This window comes from Octopus bimaculoides, chromosome 4 (genome assembly GCF_046866305.1).
Source record: "Octopus bimaculoides isolate indiv1 chromosome 4, ASM4686630v1, whole genome shotgun sequence".
NCBI lineage: Eukaryota > Metazoa > Mollusca > Cephalopoda > Octopoda > Octopodidae > Octopus > Octopus bimaculoides.
This window is the reverse complement of record NC_142931.1, coordinates 54,408,120-54,430,155: the sequence shown is the minus strand read 5'-3', so window position 1 is coordinate 54,430,155 and position 22,036 is coordinate 54,408,120. Positions and strand designations below refer to the sequence as shown.

The 22,036-nt window shown below is 37.5% G+C and overlaps 1 long non-coding RNA gene across 4 annotated transcripts in view; it reads left to right on the top strand.

Annotated features, from left to right (window-relative positions):
* The first annotated feature begins 9,800 nt into the window (after positions 1-9,800).
* The window catches only part of LOC106881448 (uncharacterized), a 54,436-nt gene continuing 42,200 nt past the window's right edge, over positions 9,801-22,036 (top strand). For all 4 annotated transcript variants that reach the window (XR_016241509.1, XR_016241508.1, XR_016241510.1 and 1 more), the window contains exons 1-2: positions 9,801-9,916; positions 15,800-15,890. This is a non-coding gene — a long non-coding RNA (uncharacterized LOC106881448). The remainder of the gene's footprint in view (positions 9,917-15,799; positions 15,891-22,036) is intronic.

Below are 22,036 nucleotides of genomic sequence, written 5' to 3'. Positions count from 1 at the left end.
ATATGTATATATATATATATATATATATATATATATATATATATGAACCGAACCACAAAAGGAACGTCGTACACATACTAAATAGAAACCAGTTTATTAACAGACTGCCATAGCATTGATTGAAGAGTGCTAATTAAGAAACCGTACTTTCCTAATGATAAAACGTCATTTCTTAAAACATGTTTGACGTCATATGGTGTCACGTGACGACGGAGTACCCTGGATCCAAAGAGATGAACTCAATATCTCGTTAGCATTGATTACCGCAAGGCATCTTCTGCTACAGAAATGTATAATGGACTTTCGTCAGAAAAGACTAGAGTTCTCCACTGCTGATATCGCCAGTTCTGACGTTTTTGAGTCCACTTCAAACGTGCCCGTCGATGACGATCTATGAGAATGGCGTCCCTAGCCTGAAAGATCTCAGTCGGCAGCGAAGTGTCTTGACATTTGATCCCGGCTTGCCAGCACATAATTATAACACCATGGTATACCAGTATAAATTGTCGTATTAACTGTTATTGCATCTTCCCAGGTGTTTATCTCGTTACAGAGTTCCTTATTTAAACCGTCGTATATCACTACGTATTTTGTTTTTCACAGGCCGGGGGAAGGGAAGTTTTGGGACTCTTGTGTGTCTGCGTTTTTCTTTGTGTCAGTTGGGTTTTGGGGAGAGTTGGCGTCTGTAGGGGAAGGATGGGACAAAGTGGGTGTTGGTGGATTTTGGGTGGGTGTGAGATGGGGGTTGACATCCACAGGGTGTACCTTTTTCCTCTTTTTTCTCTTTTTCATTTCGACCGTTTCCCAATCATTCCCTCCGTTGTTTGCATCTTCTTCCTTAGCATTTCAGCTTTCTTTTGTTGGCACTGGAAGTGCGATTTCCTCCCTGCTTATGGGCCCTTATTAGGGTTTTTGGGGCGTCGGAAGACAGTCCGCTCTAATGTGGCCTTTTAGGTCACACTTATAGCAACGCGGGGTCCTGTCCTCCACTCCAACCCTGATTATCACATCTTCTATAGAGATAGTTTCTATTATATCTTCAAGGTCCTCCGGAGCCGCCTGGATAATTATATCCAGGCTCTGCCCTTGCCAATTCTTATTAACTATTCTTGTGGTTTGGAGGACCACTATCTTATCTTCATTGCCCAGTAGTATGGCAGCTACTAGCCAGGCTACGTCAATCTCTGGTGAACATCTTCTACCCTAAATCTGGAAGCACGTCTCCGAAGGTATATGAGTAGAAGTACCACTTCTGTCTTTAAAGGGGTTGCTGAGTGTAATCTGGCAATAGCTGCCTCTCAGAAGCGCACCTCCACTGTTCCAAACTTCCTTTCTCTGGCGTTATTTCGATTTTCTTTGTTTTCATGAAGTAGTTCTATATATTATAGTTTTCTCCTTGGTATTTTCAAAATTCCTTGGGAAGGGAACACCTTTACTTCGTACCCCTCCCTACAAAGCATGTTCTTATATTTACTCAGTTCTGTTTAGTTCGACTTCGTTGCTGCGGCTCTTGGCGACAGCCGCAAATTTTCTTTTCTTTACCTGCTCCTCCATTATTTCGACAGGTTTCAATAGTTCCTCCTCAGAAGACGTAAGTTCCAAGGAGAAGAGGCTTTCGTACTCCATCGTCAATACTTGTGCTACCCACTTCTTCGAAGGAAGAAAGCGTCAACAGACTGCCGTAAAGCAGTAAAACAAGTGTAACAAAATGTTTAAAAAAACACGAAGCAATTTTAACAATAAACGATTCAACAAAATAACACAGACGTACGTCAATTTTTTTATTGTCCATGAAGAACGAACACAGAGGGGACAGCACAATATGATCTGGGGGTCATATAAAACGAAATGAGAATAAAAATTTATATAAACATGAATTCACCGAATGGGGCACAAAGGACAATAACAAACGTTAAGGACAAAATGAGGTTAAAAAGGACAATTTTCCTCCGGCCCCATGAGCTCTGCCTTTTTAACCGACACCTGTGTTTTTCCTTATGTCATGTTCACGCAAGGCCTTTCATTCCCAACATACGTGCAACACGCATCCATCGTTTTTGAAACACACTCTGGGACAGACACCTGCTCTCCAGCTCCACCTTTCTTTTCAGGTGAAACGTGAAGACGTTTACCAAGGAGGAGCCAGATATGAAGCAATCTGTCACAAAACCTTTCATTCTCAAACTTCCAAATCACCTCTTTCGCAATTACTACTACTATGAGAAAACAATTCTTACCTTCATCCTTGAGGAAATTCGGTGGGTTGATTTTTAAAATCGACTCAGCTGATAGCTGTACTCTTCTCACATCTGACAACAGGTGTTCTGCGTAAACCAACACTTCAGAAATGCTCGGACACTGCACAATAGAGTGTAGGATGGGTTCCACGTCCCGCTCACATCTTGGGCAGGCCGATGGCCCAGGGTGGCCGTGTCTGGTGAGTTTATCTCGAACCGGTAAGGCTCCTCTGTAACATTGTCAGGCTAATGGCGGCGGCACAGAAGGACACACACACGCACATACATATATTTACATACATGCATATATATACACACATATGTATATTTACATGCATATAGATATATGTAAATGTGTGTGCGCATGCGTGTAACTATGTACATTATGTATGTGTGTGTTTGACACGGTTGGACAACTGATGGCGCCAATTGAGATGCCCACAGTTGACCTCTTACCTCGAGATAATTAGGTAGTCATTTCTTTGATGGCATGCCAATGGTGGATAAGATTCTTGACTCTTTACATTGCTTCCCTTTCATATTTGGAGTTCGTCCCAATTGCCTCCATATCTTTGCATTCACTTTATCTTAAAACGTTTTGTTGGAAATGGAACTTTGTCGACCTTGCAGAGAATATATAAATGAGGGAATATGATAATCCAATACTTTCCGGAATAATTAAGGCAATATTAGTGATTGACTAATATTGTCTTTTCCTCGCCACATAATTACCATTATGAAGCACTATAGCATTTTAATGGTTACCGCATTAGATATTGTAAATTGACCTGCATGACCAGATAAGTTACGCTGGTTTTATACTTGTTTTAAGTCAAAGAAAGAAATAACGAACTAAAAGACAACCAAACAATAGGATGTATTACACGCACTCACACATACACACACATGTATGTACGCGTATGTATGTGTGTATGTATGTATGTATGTATGTAAGACGTGGCTGTGTGGTAAGAAGCTTGCTTCCCAACCACATGGTTCATGGTTCAGTCCTACTGAATGGTACCTTGGGCAAGTGTCTTCTACTATAGGCTCGGGCCGGCCAAAGCCTTGTGAGTGGATTTAGTAAACGGAAACTGAAAGAAGCCCATCGTATATATATATATATATATATATATATATATATATATATATATATATATATATGTATATGTTTGTGTGTTTGTGTTTCTCCCCCACCATGTTGGTGTGTTTATGTCCCCGTAACCTAGCGATTCGGCAAAAGAGACCTATAGAATAAGTACTAGGCTTACAAAGTATAAGTGCTGGGGTTGATTTGTTCGACTAAACGCGGTGCTCCAGCATGGCTGCAGTCAAATGACTGAAATAAGTAAAAGAATAAAAGAATGTGTGTGTGTGTGTGTGTGTGTGTGTGTGTGTGTGTGTGTGTGTGTTCAGTAATATATTTTGCCGAAAAACCTGAATTAATCTATCCACACGGATGGTGGATAGATGGTTTCAAAGAAGTACTTTCAATGTTTGCTGTTCGATATTCCAGATTAATTTATATCAAAGGGAGAAAATCAAATGAGGGCAGCCATATCAAATTCACTCATTCATCAAAAGCCAACCACACCATAATGGCTGTTGAAAAGATGATGAGAATGGCAATGCCTCAGCATGGCCACAGCCTTTGAGCCGGAACACATAAAGGATATAGTGTGTGTGTGTGTGTGTGTGTGTGTGTGTGCGTATGTACACGCGTGTATGCCTGTGTCTTGCGTGCACTCGCGCATTAGTAAAATTTCTTGATAGAATTGAAAATATTCTCGATGAATTGTGGGACTTCGACTGAATTGCTTGAGAACACTTAATTCTTTTTACAGTATTGTTTCTTTGTTTCTGTTTTTCTCAATATCAAACCTCATTTCATAAGTAGAAAACTCTGTTTAAATGCAGTTTTCTATCACTTTTGTCGTTTACTTTTAATATTGTAATATTTTTCAAATATTTGATCCTCAAAAAACACACAAAAAAATTCTTGTTCAAAATTTATGTGATAACTGTATTGTATTTGTCCTTAACTCTTACTTTTACTGTGCTAACTTTGCTTTCTAACGCTGAGTACTACTTCAGTTTTAACTATGCGTTTAAATAGTTTTCCATTTACCTTAATTATATTATTACAAATTTCCAAAATATCAATCTGCTTCAGTTTGACAAATTTTGACACATTTGTAAATTTTTTTGCCACTTCCCTTCTGTTTTTTGTATTACAGTTTTCAAAAATTTATTCTCTAACCCAATCGCACTTAAATTTATTTTTATAGTTTTTGCTTTCAACACGTTTCTTTTTTGTTTTTATTTTTCTTGAACTTCTATAGTTCCATAACTATATAATTCTTGACAGAGTTTCTTCAGTTTTATCACTATATCTGTACGTTTTAAGACGTCTCATAAAGTATATAGTAGTTTTCATTCTTTGTTAACTGTAAAAACTGAAGACGAGTGTTACATCTTGGAAATTGCAAAGTGATAGATAAAATACCGCTACTAACTACAAGCGACGCAATACAGCAGCAACAGCAACAACAACAGTAGCTGTAAAGATCCGCGCGACAAATATTCTGTGTCACCCACAAGAATAAGAACTATAAGAATTTCAGAACAAGGACCCGAAAATGAGTCTGTCACAAGCCTCCAGTGAACAAAAGAAGCTAACCATTCCGCTTAGATCATTCTTTTAAAGACGCGGTTTTGAAAATTAAGATGCACTTTTCTTCTTGTAGTCAACAATATGTGAACTGTTTGATGTTTGATAGAGGCAATAACCTGTACACAATAATCTGTACATAATAACCCTCACATGAAATTAGCTGATAGTATTGTCTATAAAGAAGTATTACTATCAGAGATCTATTGTTTTGTTTATTTTATGAAATATACTTTTTGTGTCGTCTTAATGAACATTATATTCTGTGAAATATCTGTTTCTTAAGATAGAGTACGGAACACAGTTAATATATTTTATGTCATTTGAAGATTATTTTGTTGCAGAAGCAAAATTAAGTAACAAACAACGAATAGATGGCTAAAAGTATGAGAGGCATGCAATCGGCTGTTTCTGCCTATCGTACCTGCCTATCGTAACTCCCTCTATTAAGTCACAAATCCTACACACGATATTAATAAAATAAATAGCAGCCATTTGCTGAGGGCTTAGTCATAAGAGGATTGTGAGTGACCAGGATTTTTAGGTCTCCAAGACTAGTGAAAGAAGTGATGAATTTATATGTAATTCGGAAACGTGGTTGGAAGGATTTCATCAGAATGGGTTCTGCAAAAAGATCCCTGGTCCCTGATTGTGATACAAAAACTGATACTGGGTTAAATCTACCTCGTCCTAAGAGGTACAGGGCATCCGATTGGCTTATGTACAGTTCCGTCTACCTAATCGCAAATCTTAGGTTGACCCATGAATATATTAGAAGAAACCAGTTCAGTATTTTGCTGATCTGGAATGAGGGCTCCACAGGCATCCAGCAAGTTTTGCCCTTTCAATTTCCTCTCAGTGCTTAGCGGCGTTTTGCCCCTCTTTACGTTCAGAGTTCAAATTTCGTCGAGGTTGACTTTGACTTTCATCCTTTCGGTGTCGATAAAAGTAAGTAACAACTGAGCACTAAGGTCTATGTAATCCACTTACCCACTCACTCGAAATTGCTAGTCTTATGCCAACATTTGAAGTCAATATTTCCTCTCAGTCTTTATCATATCTGTTGAAAAACCAGGCACCACTCCCAGACAAAATTAAGGTCTGAGAACAAATCATTTACCAGAACCTTTTCAACTGACTTTCTCATGAAAATTGTCTTCTTGAGCCAATATAAAAAGTTATTATAGGAGCTGACTAAAGCAGCAAGCTGGCATAATCGTTAGCACGCTGGACGAAATGCTTGGCTGTATTTCTGGTTCAAATTCGGCCTTTCATCCTTTCGGATTCGATAAATTAAGTAGCAGTGAAATACTGGAGTCGATGTCATCGACTTGTCTCCTCCCTCAAAAATTTCAAGCTTTGTGTCTTTAGTAGAAAGGATTATTATAGGAGCTGGTGGAATCTTTAGCGTGTCAAGCAAAATGCCTAATGATATTTCTTTTAACTCTTCACATTCTGAGTTCAAATTCCGCTGACGTCGATTTTGCCTTTCATCTTTTTTGAGTGCGATAAAATAAGTACTAATTGAACACTGGTGTCGATGCAATCGCCTTACCCCCACCCTAAAATTTCTAATCTTGTGGCAAAATTTGAAACAATTATTATAGCTTTAATAATGATGATATTAGTAACAGTTGAAGAGTTTCTTTCCATACGGTCAACGAGAAAGTAACGACAGATGTCAAAATTCATACTTAAGAAATGGTAGGACAGTCACGATTGGAACACCATTCTTCATAGATCTGATCGGTCAACTGACATGGAACTAAACAGTAGCAATAACAACACAAACTCTTCTTTTCTTTCTTTCTATCTTTCTTTCTTTCTCTCTTTCCCCTCCCCACCCCCCATTTTCTTTTACGCAGTTTCAGTTTTCTTATGTTCTTGTCAAATAGTAAAATTCAACTGAACAAAACTCCCAAGGTGAATAATTAATCGAAATTAAACACCAGAACTGAACATCAAAGACAAAGAAACACAGTTTTGTAAATATCCAGAGATTTGATAGAGAAAAAGAATATAAAACATGACGATGGATTCTTAACCTAACATGACAAAAAAAAAAGAAAAAAGGAAAAAGGAAAAAAGATTAACAAAAATTTTGTAGATTTCAATACAAGGGATGAAAAATTTGCAATCTTAATTGGAATATCTCAAAGAGTGAAATTGAGAGAAATAGTTAGCTGTATGCACGAGCACGCACATGTGTCTTAGTGTATGAGCGAAAGGGATATGTGGCGTGTGTGCGTATGTGTGTGCGGATAGCTAGTGCATGTGCGGAAGTGTGCGTCTGTAAGCACGTGTGTAAACACGTGTGTCTAAGTGTGTATCTATTTCAGAGATGCCACTGAGAGCATATGTTAATATGTTTGTAAGCGTGTGCTTGAGAGAGAGAGAGAGAGAGCATGCGCGTGCGCGTGAGACAGAGTGATAGAGTGAGGAGGGGAGTGGAGCTTCTCACATGAAGATACGTATTTGTACGAATGATTTTATAGTGTATTGGCGCATGCAATTGTGCGTGTGTGCGTGCATCCGTCCGTACGTGTGTGTGTGTGTCTGTACAAGAAATTGTTTACATGTGCGCTATTTGCACATTGTGAAATCATGTGCGTTTATGAATGATAGAGTGGGCAAAGTCTCTGTGTATCGGAGAGGGAGAGATAGAGAAAGACACAGACAGGGGAAGCGAGAGAGAGAGAGAGAGAGAGAGAGAGAGAGAGAGAGAGAGAGAGAGAGAGAGAGAGAGAGAGAGAGAACGAGAGAGATAGGTGGGAATGGAAAGGATAGATGTAACAAGATAAAAGCCTGCAAGCCAAAATATAGCGTCCGGCGTTTCAGCATTCTTGATGGGACTGTTCTGTTTACTAAGTTCCACATTCCTTAAGTCAAATTCGAGGTTCAGTTAGCCTTTAACTTAAATCGATTTTGATGTGTGTGTGTGTGTGTGTGTGTGTGTGTGTGTGTGTGTGTGTGTGTGTGTGTGTGTGTGTGTATGTGTGTGTGTGTGTGTGTGTGTGTGTGTGTGTGTGTGTGTGATCGCGCGCCCGATGCATGTGTGGTGTGTGTGTATGTATATATATATATATATATATATATATATATATGTAAAAGAAAAAGGTTAAAAATAATTTGTGTAAAAAAAAGTTTGTTTTGTAGCCCATTCAAGGATTTACAATATAGAATTATGTTGAGACGTAACCTGGGACCCTACCAAAAGATTACCTGGAGTTCTTCATTAATCTAAGTAATATTATTAGCTTCATGTGCCAACAGAGAGCTTATGAAGTATTTTCTGCGGATTGATAATCCCTCACTATATATATATATATATATATATATATATATATTATTATTATTTCTAAATCTATCAAAGAGAAACAGATGTTGCTTTGTGGTGGGTAGCAGTGCTGGGCTCCCTGTTCGAAAATATAAAGACATAGATAGTGTGCGTATAGCCAGCTAGAAACGATGTTTCTTGGGGCTAAAACAACAGTAACATCGTCCCTTTCAGCACAGCCACCTTATGCTGGCGAATAGCATTTATATATATATATATATATGTATATATGTATGTATGTATGTATGTATGTATGCACACACATACACACACACATACACACACACACACACACATGCAGGAAGTAAATAGACACCTTTGATTTTCAAAATCTCTAGTCAAAGTGTTTTAATATATTTTCAGCGGTGTAGAATTTACAATGCAATTTTATTTTTTTCATTCCAGGTGCCATTATATTAAACATTTGCGAAGAGTAACCATGCCACGCACAAACAATTAAGCAGAACTGTCAGATTTTCAAAGAGGTCGTACTGTTAGGCAATCTAAGGCTGGTCTTAGCCAGCGAAAAATTGCCGAAAATCTTCAAATTCCTCCTGCTACTGTTAATAGAATTATAGTGCAATTCAAAAGCCAAGGAAAAGAATCAACAGATTCTCGTCCCGGCCGAGCTGGGCCCTCGGAAAGGAAGCTTCGCTGTTTGAAGAGAATTGTGGAAAACGAGCCCCGTTCGAAGGCTTCTGACATTGCAAAACAGCTAGAAGTTGGTCCAAGAACGTGTGTCACATATCTGCATAGGCTTGGGTATTATGGACGCGCAGCTAGAAAAAAACCTCTCCTCCAATCAATTAATATCATGAAAAGAAAGAAATGGTCTTAGGAGATGTCAGAAAAATCCAGTTCATTTTGGGATAGAGTGATTTTCTCAGATGAATCCAAATTTGCATTATTTTCAGACAGTGGACGTGTTTGGGTCTGGAGGCTTCCCAATCAAGAATTTGATTTGAAACGATTCCAACCAACTGTGAAACATGGCGGTATCTCTGTAATGGTATGGGGAGCTGTCACCAGCAATGGTCGTTCTGAGTTGATCGAATGTTGGAACCATAAACTCTGAAAAATACACCGAAATACTTAAGCAAGGACTACTTCCGATGTATTCACACGATAACATAACAAAAAAATGAGTTTTTATTCATGGAAGATGGGGGTCCATGCCACACAGCGAAAAGGAATCAACAATGCATGAATGAAATTGGGAAATTCGGCTTTATCGTTAAAGATATCAACATTGGCATATAATCTAGAAAGTCTAAGTTCTTCATCACAGTTATCAAAAAGAATATCTAACCATTATTCTACATTTAGACATATCAATAAACGCAACAATACTGGGTTTAGTAAATTAATTTCATCACATGTGTATGTATGTGTGTGCGTGTGTGTGCGCGTGTATGCGTATGATCGTGTGTATGTGTGTGTGTTTGTGTATGTATGTACTGCGTCTGCGTATGTGTGCATATTGCATCACCGGTTTTCCGATTACTATAGTTCCAAACTATTGTGACGTAATTCAGTGTAAATTCCAAAACATATTCTGAAGGCAGAAACATTCTTCCTACTCACTAACTGTATGTTTAAAACAAACCAAATGTAATGCACTGACCTTCTAACCACTAAATCCCCCATTCCAAGGGATTCTAATTAGCTTACGTAACTGTCAATAAGTATATTTACTTCTTCCTCTTTCATGGTGTGACACTGTCTTCTCAGCAGCGAAGATACATTATCTGTTAACATGCTTTTCATTTACGTTCAGAACTTCAGTTTTGAAAATTTTGTGCTTGTAGCTCTTAAATTTAGCTCTATTTTTAAATATATGCACCTTGTTCCAATTTTTTATAATCTAGCACCTCGCTCCTATTTAGAACTGATTTTAATAATATGCTTCTTTTATTTTCTTTGAATTATTTTTTTCATTTATGCAAGGCATGTAAGCGTGTTTGAAGTAAATTTTGAGCATGTTCAGTTTCTGTAAAAGACCCACTTAATTCTGACTGTTCAGACAGCGAGCGAGCGGTATTATTTTTAAGATGCTAATTTCAAAATTTTAATTTATTTAGCTTCACTGTCAAAGCAGCTGAAGCGGAAGAATTTTTGTTTCTGTAGCATAATTAACGGAGAATTTTTATATATTCACTTTTCAAGTATTCTCTTTTTTATATATTCACTTTTAAAAAAATAAAAACCGCCGTTTATAGGAAATTGAAATGTTTTCTTCTAAGAAAAAACAAATTGAAGGTACATGGTCAGACACCAAGTCAATTAAAAAGCAATGCAAGGAATTTCTATTGATTTGTTCACTACATTTCTTTGACGATTTCTTTAGAGAAACGTGTGGTATAAGAGTATAGTCATTGAGTACAATTATGATATAAAATTGAATTCGTTAGTAAATTCTTTAGAGACTGTTGCTACGTTATTAAGAACTTTTCCTCTATCAAAACTTCAAAATTTTTCTTTGTTCACTGGAAACATATGAAAGTGGAAACAAATGCTCTTCCTTTGATATGATTTTCTTGATATGATATTACTATAACCGTGTACATCTTATAATTTACGTTCTTAAAATCATTTAAAAAGTATCAAATCCTAATGTCTATAAACTATATAAAGATTAACATGTTTTGCATTGTGTATATTATTTGTTGAAAGTTACAAAGCCAAAATTTTATAAGGTGAGCAAATTTCAGCTACATTTTGCTATAATTTATAAACAAGAGAATACCAAAATTTTAAAATGCATGCGCAAATATTTGAAAATACATACACACACACACACACACACACACACACACACACACGCACACACACACAGATAGATAGATAGATAGAGAGAGAGAGAGAGAGAGACAGACAGACAGAGAGAGAGACAGACAGAGAGAGAGAGACAGACAGAGAGAGAGAGACAGACAGGCAGGCAGAGAGAGAGATACATACATACATACATACATACATACATACATACATACATACATACATACATACATAAATACATACATACATACATACACTCTTCCCCTATTTGAAAAATATATGTAATAATAATCACATTTGATAAGCTGAAGTTAAAGATATTTTATAGTTAGATGTTTTAGGATTTTCACCCTGTAATTTTAGGCAAATAGACAGACAGACAGACAGACACAGAGAGAGAGAGGGAGAGAGAGAGAGAGAGAGAGAGAGAGAGAGAGAGAGAGAGAGAGAGAGAGAGAGAGAGAGAGAGAGAGAGAGAGAGAGAGATCAGCAGTGCTAATTGTACTGCGTTGTCTGGTTATATCTTTAACATCTTTTCAACGTTTCTATATTCCAGTTTGCCTTTTGTTATTTAACCTACACCTACTAGGTTGTCCAGTTATATGTTTTTCTCAATATTCTCAGTTACCTAACAACGTTCATCCCTGTACTGAGATTTTCTGGCAATATTCACCGTTTGATAAAGCAACTTCACCCGCATAAGCAACTTCACCCGCATTCAAAACGAAACCTACTGATGAAGACTCTAAAATGTATATGAAAAATAAAACTTGTTTAAATCTTAAGACCAAAACACTAGTATAAGTTTCATACCCATTAATTTATACATTCATTATCTTTCTCAATATGGGTATATTCTACAAATTTCTTATGTCCTTGTAAATCACTCTTTCTCCTAAAAGGTCTCCCATCTATTTAGAAATAATACATTTCTAAATCTTTCAGAGAGATTTATGCAGTAGTGATACGATGAAGTAGTTGTATGCTGTCAACTTAAAGTGACAGTGCCCTGAAGGGAATAATACTACTGTTGGTTAGACCTAGGAAGCTGCACCGCTTCCTGTCGGCCTTGACACATTTCCTGTGTCCATAAGGAACCTAGGAAGTGGTGCAGCTTCCTAGGTCTAACCAACAGTAGTGTTATTCCCTTCAGGGGACTGTCACATTAAGTTGACAGCATACAACTACTTCGTCTCCCACCTAGGTGTTAATTACCCAGTTATCCAGCAATGTTAGCCATAATGATGAGGTTCAGCCAAGCAAGAGCCTCTTTACGGCCACTATTTCTACTAGAAATAACAGTCAAATTTTACTCAAATTATACTTTGACGGCTATAAAAGTATGAAATCACACGGACATCGTAGTTATATATATATATATATATATATATATATATATACACACACACTCGCACACACACACTCGCACACACACACACACACATACATACATACATACATACATACATACATACATACATACATACATACATACATACATGCATACATACAAAAGTCATGCAAGAGTATGAAATTTTAATTATTATTTTTTATTTAGATCTGATTTTCCCACTTAGCTTACATCTATGGTCACCACAGTATAAAATTTACGGCGGAACTCGAAGCAATCCAGCGAAGGCTGAAAAAGTTAAGATTCTACTCCTTAGAACGAAGGCAGAAAAGATATTCGGTGATATACATCTGGAAGATCCTGGAAGGATTTGTGCCAAGCTTTCGCAGTGAAAGATACACAAACAGCAGAACGGGGCGCCGCTGCATAGTGCCAAAGATCTCAACATTGCCATCAAAATACAGGACCAGATACTGCAACAGCTTGGGTTTCAAGGGCCCACAGCTGTCCAGTATCCTTTCAAAATGCCTGAGCGACTTACATGGTGTGGGTGTATGTGTCTTCAAAACAAAACTGGATTTCCTCCTGTCAAGGGTTCCGGATGAGCCTACCCCACAGCATGAAACACCGATGAGGGTAGCAGCGTCAAACTCCCTCATTGACCAAATGACACATACCAGAGGAAGTTTCAAATAATGAAGGTGTAGCAAAGCCAACAGTGGTGCCCCAGCATGACCGCAGCTTTCGAGCTGAAACTGATTAAAGAGTTAAAGAGTTAGAGAGTTATACACATATATATATATGTGCATTATATATATATATATAAATACATGCATATATATGTACACATACATACACACGCATACATACACACATATACTTACACACATACATGACAGGATGATCACGGCTGGAATACCTTTAATCATAGATCTGCTCTATCATGACAGAGCTGGAGGCTAAACAATAGCATGAAGGACGATTATTGGAGTTATGTCACTAGTTTTAATTCTTAGAAATGAAGCTAACCTATTCCGTTTACAGCTAATTCTCAAGATGCCATTTTTATAACGTTTCCACTAAATAAACAAAAAAACTTCTCTCCACTTGATATTTAATATTTGCTTCAAGACAAACAGACAAGAAAATGGTGTCGAGAAGGTTGGCCTTCAAGTTGTAAAGTGCTGTGATTATAGAAGTAGTGGTGTTTGTAGCGACAATTACGGTGATGATGTCGATGAGGAAGAAGGGGAGGAGAAGGAGGATGAAGACTGGGTGTAGTAGTAGTAGGAGGAGGTTTAGTAGCAAGAGATGGATTTGGACGGAGAAGAGTAGGGGAGGTGGAATAAGAGAAGGTGGAATAGGAAGTGGACTAGGAAGAGGTAGACTAGGAGAGGTGGAGTAGAAGGAAGAGAATGTTTTTCTTGGTAATGGTGATGGCGGTGGTGCTGGTGAAAATATTTTCAGGTATGCTGTTGTAAAAAAAGAATGTAAATATTGGTAACTGCTCTCTAAGGAAACTCATAAAAAGAAACAGTGCTTCTAGTCGCATTTAAAGGGTTGAAAATGATCAAAAATGAATTTTCTCTTGAACAAGTTGCCATTGTATCACAAGTAACATTATTCGATTTGGCACACATTCTAACTGCTAGATAAAACGAGGCATGTGGAATAAACTGTCCAGCAGTGATTCGTCAAAACATTTTATCCACTCAGCCATTATAAGACTTTCTTTTACATTAGGCTTAAGTTCTATAATAAGGCTCCCTTTTACCCTACGCATAAGTTATCCTCCTCCTACTCCTCTTCCTCATCCTTCCTCAACCTTCCTCTTCCTCATCCTTTCTCCTCCTCCTCCTCCTCCTCCTCCTCCTCCTCCTTCTTCTTCTTCCTCTTCTTCTTCATCTTCTTCTTCTTCATCTTCTTCTTCTTCCTCTTCTTCTTCCTCTTCTTCTTCTTCTTCTTCTTCTTCTTCTTCTTCTTCTTCTTCTTCTTCTTATTATTATTATTATTATTATTATTATTATTATTATTATTATTACCTTCGCCTTCGATAAGGCGGAAGTATTGCTTTCAATCGAGTTTGTTTGTTTGTTTGTTTGTCCATGGACAAGTTTATCTCAAGAACCGCTAGATGGATTCGGTTGAAACTTTCAGGGATGTTTAGCCTTGTGACTGGCACAAACTGATTAGATTTTGGGATCGATCCGGTACCGGACAAGGATTCTGGATTATTTGCTATATTTACTTTACATGAAGTATTACGATCTTACGTTGACTTTCAAGTTTTTCTCTTATTATCTCCCTTGAAATCACGCTCATGGTTTCCACGTAAGTTATGGCGGCGTTGCTGTTCCAAAGTTTTATTTTCGTTTCTCTGTTATTAATTTTACCAGCTTCTCTATCTTAGTAGAATCTGATGGATAAAGAAATCAGATTACATAAACAAACGGCAGCAAGACCGTTCAGAAACTAAATAACACTGACATATTCAATAACAATAATAAATTTAATTTATCCTCAACAATTTTTAGTTTTACCGATTTTGAATATATCGCTCCTGTTTAAAACCTCTTACCTACTTGACAATTGCATTTCTAGCTCTGCCTTGAAGGAAGTTTTAATACTTTGGACCCACGTTTTTGTGCGCAACGATGTTGTTAAACCTTCGTTAACAGCACCGTATGCAGGTCCTTTCCGTTTTCTTTCACGCACGGATAAATTTTTCACTATAGCCCTTAATAGTTGTAAAGACACTATGTCAGTGGATAGACTAAAAAAGGCCTTCATACAGAAAACTGTCCCTGTTCCCACTGCAGACAACACACACACAAAATTACAAACACCCACCTTCAAATTCCATGACTACTATTGGGATCGATCAGGTACCGGACAAGGATTCTGGATTATTTTTCCAGTTTTTTAACTTAATTTTTGAGAGCGGTCGGGTTCATTCTTAGTATTCTCGTTTGTGAGAGCAGTCGAGTTTATTTCAGATATTCTCATTTTAAAAATCCTCTCCGGTTAATCGTTAAGAGGACGTTGGTGTTGCCTTGGCGGAGGTTTGCGCTCTCTGAGTGCTCTTGTTGTTGTTGTTATTATTATCATTATTCAGTAGTTTTATTTTTATAACGTGCTTTCACTTCACTACCGAGCGCAGCTCTGTGTGCCTTGGGTATGTGCTGTGGTTTGCTGTGATGCTCTTATGGTTACTGTATTGAAAGTGTTTTGCGTAGGATGTGTGCAGTGCCAAGTAGTGCAATTTTCTGAATGTTATATATATTTGTAAGTCCTGGTGTTTTTGTTATGTATTTGTCTGAATATTTTATTATTATTGTTATTATTATTATTATTATTATTATTATTATTATTATTATTATTATTATCGATGAAGTATTAAGTTACCTGTATTGGATATTTAAAACCAGGTACGCTGTTTCATTGAATACAGAAAGAAAATAAGAAAATAAGAAAAGGAGCATTGCAAGATTTTAACCATGAGGCATGCGACTACAAACTGTAAATATTTCATTTAACTCGACTTTTTACTTTAAGCCTACTATTTGGTTGTTGTGGTAAACCAAGTCAATATGAATACTAGTCTAAAATCGATGATTCATAATCTGATGCCGGTACAACATTGTTTCCATTGCAAAAGCAGAAGTTAATGCTCAATGATCTAATCTACTTGTTCAACTCGGGGTAAGACTACATTTAGATCCGGTAATTAATATCAATGATGCTGCGAAGTGGGCTCACAGTCTTTTACCACCTTGATCTGGGTTTAACCGTCATGCTTTACGAAAGAGGCGTTTTTAGTACAAACAAATAAAAGTTCTACGTCATTTTCGCGCTTTGTTCTGCACTGTTTCCGAAATACAAGGAAATAATAGGAATGCTCGAAGACATAAATAAAGATGTGTAGCTGAGGTTAACTCGGTGATTCTCAAACTGACTAATACCAGCCCCTTTTCCCAACAAATACCTTGGCCTGTTTGTTTAGTTTCGTTTTCTTTTATAAGATTTACGAGGATGCAAACTCTGTTTTGTCTTCTCAGAACTATGGTTATAGAAAGAATTTAATTTTATTAAACACAGCAGTTTATCTGTTCTCTTTTAAAATCATTACTCCCTCATCCCCGCCAAGGAAATGACTTCACTATAATTAATTTTTAGAATCAAGTTCGTAATTAAACTGAATGCTTTGAAATACCAAAATAGGTTAGTTCGCTTAGGTTAGGTTATTTTAGTTCGATCTTGTTTAGTTTAAAACTGAATCTGCTCTTGTTTTGTTTCAGTTTAGATCTGTTCTGTGAAATGCTGAATGAGGCCAATATTTCTGCCATGCTAAGGCGGTGAGCTGGTTGACGTGTTTAAGCGATGGAAAAAATGCTCTGCATTATTTCTTTCGACTTATTCCATTCTGAGTTCAAATTCCGCCGAGGTCGACTTTGCCTTTCATCCTTTAGGGCTCGATAAGAAAGTTCCAGCCAAGTGTTGGGGTCGATCTAATCGACTTCTCCCCTTCTCTCAAATTACCGGCCTTGTGCCAAAAATAGTAAGAATATGTCTACCGTGCTGTTACAGCAGCTCCGTAGCTAGAACATCGCTCATAATGAGGCTTGTTCTAAGTTCATGTATGAGTCAGGCTCCGTCAAACACTAAACCACGCACCTGGTGTCAACTAAACAACTTGATCCAGCTCATTAAGACTGGGTTTATAATAGCACTCATTGTACTGTAAGTGCTCAATTGTAACAGAATTATATACTCATATTTAAATTATTGTGAATACTCAAAACAGCGGGAATCAAAACAATAACTTACATATTCAATAACACGTTTCAGAAGATTTGAAGATGATTACGTTATTTGCTGTTGGATTTCGTCTTCGGAGAACAACTTCTCCCTTTAAACTATATGTGTTGACAACAGATATGACTCAGTAACATCAGCAGACTCCAAAACATCAGTGTTTTGACATGATGGAGCCTCTACAGTCGAGGACACCGTCCAGAAATTTGAATCTAAAGAAGAAGGGCTTTTCTTATTTACTAAATTCAGCAAATTATTGCTGATGAATGCTAATATCTTCCGAGCTGTACTTGTGTTTTATGTAATGAACAACTTTCTTTTTACGTTGAGGTAAGCGGAGCTTCACAGACGGTAAAACCGGAAAAATTGTTAGCTATTGTCAAGTCCAGCTCACTATAAATGTGAGGTGATGTAACTTACTGTTACAATCACTGGTATTACTGCCGCTGTTCTTGTTATTGTTGTTCAGACCCACGTTAGGATCATACGTGCTTTCATATAGCGCAAGCCAAGGCGCATGGCCTTGTCCGTGTACTGAAATTTGGTTCTTTATTAGGTGGAGGGAAAAGTAAACTAGTGGCTGCTTCTCTTTTGCCCTTACCTAATGAAACCTGTCACTGAATTTTAAAGTTGGCATGCATCCGTCTTCTTGTACAAGGTCTGTAATGCCAAATGGAGGTCAACTGAAATTTATAAACACACACACATATGTATATAGAGGAGAAGATGAAAGGAGAGAGAGGATCGACGTGCTTAACGTGCTCGCGACTCGATTTTATAAAAATACATATTTTTAATTTTAAAATATTTCATAGAATATATAGCGCTAGCATGCGTTTAGAGTCTGAGACCGACAAAAGTTGTGATTAACACCAGTTCTCATTAGGTAAAGCAGTGTACCTTAAGGAATCTTCTGTTAACTCAACCAATGGGAAGGAAGCATACACATCCATGTAGCAAAAGATGTGATCCATTTCCCCCTCGCTTTAATCACACCGAGGTAAACGGATGTTTCTTTCCTTTTTCAATTTCACTCACGGGTTTATCCCTGTCTCATGATACGAACATTATTGGAAGGCTTTTCAGCTGAACAGGCACAAGTTGCTGAAAGGTTTTACAGCAGAATAAGTCAAATTTTATTAATAAATCCGATATGGATATTAGTAATTCTGAGGAATTATCTATCGATTCCAAAGAAAAAGTAGGAGACCCGGCTATTAAAACTCACAGTCAGTGAAGGGAAACGTATTACTAATAAATGTAAATAAAACCTTGTCAATGTTAGAGTATGGTATTTGCAAAAAGTAATTCTAGATTTTCAAATTATTGTATTTAGATTCTTTTATGTCTATCTAACCCTATTATACCAAAGCAAATTTCTGTAAGAAGTAGAACAGTGCGCCCCTTTCCCACTAATGATATAAAATAATGAGAATGGTTTTATATGTTTTTGTCCAATTGGAAAATAAGCTGGCCTCATTAATTAGCAGTAAACAAATTTCTGTTGCCAAAGACTATAAAATCCTATGACATTATAACACTCATGAAAATAAAGATTATAATAACAAGATTTGCGAAGAAAAAATTGCTAAACTATGCAGTCAGCTTTTAAAAGCCTATATAAGAAATATAATGCTGTAGTTAAAGCTTGTCGCGTAATTGGAAATGAAAGAGCTAGTTGCGTAATTGGAAATGAAATAGCTATTTTGTCAAAGACCTTTTCAGAAGGTGAATTTATTATTTTTTTCTTTTATCAAAAATGCATGATTTAGGCTTCAGTGTTTGCTCTGAGAAAAATAGCAATTATTTTCAGATACATCATTGTTAAGGAACATTGATATAGAGCATGTTATGGATATCTCTGAAAACTTAAATTTCATTCTTTTTTTTTTTCTTTTTTTTTTCACCAACAATTGTATTATTATTTTTTGAGGTTTTGATGGAGATATGAATCAGAAGAATCTGTGGAATATGTCCCACTGAAAGATTAAACAGCAAGATAATATATTTTTCAGTCTTAGGCTATCTCTGTAGATAAATCAAGCATTAACTGGAAACAGACTGTGAGTTCGAGTTGAATGTTTCCAGCAATCGAAGTTACGACAGATCCTCAACATACAATAGGAAGATCATGTTACCAACAACGGGGTTCTTCGCTGCGCCTCACTACCAAGTGTCGAAGCCACCATTCTTCGCCATCATCTCCGCTGGGTAGGTCACATCCAGTGTATGGAGCCCTCTCGTCTCCCAAGGATCATGCTCCACGGAGAACTTGCAATCGGAACAACACCCAGAAGAGGTCCGAAATTCCGTTTTAAAGACCAGCTCAAACGGACCTTGGCTCAAACTAACATCCAGCCATCCTCATGGGAACAGATTGCCATGGATAGGACAGCCTGGAGGACTGTTATCCGCAATGGAGCCAGCTCCTTCGAGCAGAACAGACAACAGAATGAGGAGGCAAAATCCAAAAGAGCGTCTTCAACAACCTCGACCTGCACCAACTATCCCTTGCGAGTTCTGCCCACGAATCCTTCACCACCGACTTTGACTCCAAAGTCACTTTCGGCACAAACATCAGCCGAGTAGACTGGACGGAAACTGACGAACCCAGTGCTCGGATACGAGCTGGGGCCGACAACTAAGTTCACATATTCCATTCACCTTCACAATGCCAGGAAACTGTATAAACATCTCAGACAACTTTTGCTATATATATATATAAAAATATGTAAAATATTAAGACAAATGGCGAAAAATATCTATAATAAAATTCTAATTGATAAATATAAATTGTTATTAAAACGAAACACGCAGGTGAAGAATCGACACAGCATACGGGAACACAACACAATGTGCAGTTGTCATAGTAACAAGCTGTTAATGCCTCGCTGTCTGTTGGTTCGCTAAAATTACCCAAATTTCCCAACTTTAATTCCAAATAACATCAAGTTCTTTAATTTACGAGGAGCAAAATTAAAGGGGCTCATTTTGCGAATGAAAAACACTAGATCCCGGGGAGCTGGCCGGGCAAAACACTTAGCGGCATTTCGTCTATCTTTAAGTTCTGAGTTTAAATTCCGCTGAGATTGACCTCCTTTCGGAGTCGACAAAATAAGTACCAGTTGAGCACTGAGGTCGATGAAATCGACTTATCCCCTTCCCCGAAGTCGCTGGCCTTGTGTTATTTGAAACCGATATTCTACAAAGACTACCTCATCACAACAATATTCTCGGACTGAGGATAACACTTCTTTGAATTGTTTGATGAAATGTTTTACCCTTTTCCTTTTTTTTTTCTTTTTTTTTTAGAAGCTAAAGAAAAGAATGTGTAGGGATTTAAAGATGCTGACAAGATTCAGGCTTTATTTTTTATGGTTGACAACTGAAGAATCAGAAACCAAGGATACAAGAAAACACAAAGTTGGTGACTGAACAGTCTTCATACATGGAATTTTGGATCTAGCGGATATTGAATTAATTGAATTTATTTCACTTTTTAACTTTGAAATCACTCGAATCTTCTAATTATAAAAGAAAATTCAGATTTAAGAAGAGACCCTGAAAAAGGGTTCTTGGATTTATATGAAACGAAGCAAAAAGTTCTCATGTTTTCTTGACATAGTCATAGTTTCTATAGAAGCGAAATACATGAAGTGTGATTTAGTTCTTGAGGATAAGTTTTCGATGTAGACATAGAAGCATGTTTTCAGTTTTGGGGAGATACTATCCTGAAGTTCAACTCTTTGCTGCCAGAAAATATCTATAGTTGGAAGTTTGTTAGCGAGCAGTTATTGTTTCGAATAATCTTCCGTCACTCCATCAACGGACTGAATGCTTTACTGACATACAAAAATATGTCTGTTTAAATCGAGAATATAAATGCATAAGCATCGAAAAATATGTCAATAAGTCTTTCAACGCTGCATCTCGAAGCGATTGCAGCTATATATCTGTGTGTGTGTGTGTGTGTGTGTGTGTGTGTGTGTGTGTGTGTGTGTGTGTGTGTGTGAAGGTGCATGGCTCAGTGGTTAGAGCGTCGAGCTTATGATCGTAAGGTTGTGAGTTCGATTCCTGGACCGGGCTGCGTGTTGTGTTCTTGAGCAAGACACTTTATTTCACGTTGCGCCAGTTAACTCGGCTGTAGAAATGAGTTGCGACATCACTGGTGCCAAAATGTATCGGCCTTTGCCTTTCTCTTGGATTACATCAGTGGTGTGGAGTGAGGAGGCACTGGGCGACTGCTGGCCTTCCACAAACAACCTTACCCGGACTTGTGCCTCGGAGAGTAACTTTCTAGGTGCAATACCATTGTCATTCATGACCGAAGGGGGTCTCCTCATGTATATATATTGTCATATATATATATTGTGATACATTGAGTTAAAGATCCCTTCAATGAAGGAGCGTAGCCTAATGGTTAAGGTTTGTGTTCACGATCAAATAATGATCGTGCCTACAAATCCTAGACTGGTTGAGAAAGAAATTTCATTTTCGGTTGCTTTTGTCTACTCAGATGAAATTAGCATCAACCCTTCACCAATCGTCACATTGTTGAAATTCCGCTGGGTCAAGGGTGAAAGATCCAAGATGGTGTCTATATCTACTCACTGGTACTTGGGTACCTAAAACAAGTAGCTTTCGTTACTTGTTTTACGTACCCAAATACCAGTGAGTAGATATAGTATGCTACCAAGTCAAACGCGATTACAAGCAACGACTAAATAAAACCCTTACATGGTAAAACGTGCTTTCACTTCACTACCGAGCGCAGCTCTGTGTGCCTTGGGTATGTGCTGTGGTTTGCTGTGATGCTCTTATGGTTACTGTATTGAAAGTGTTTTGCGTAG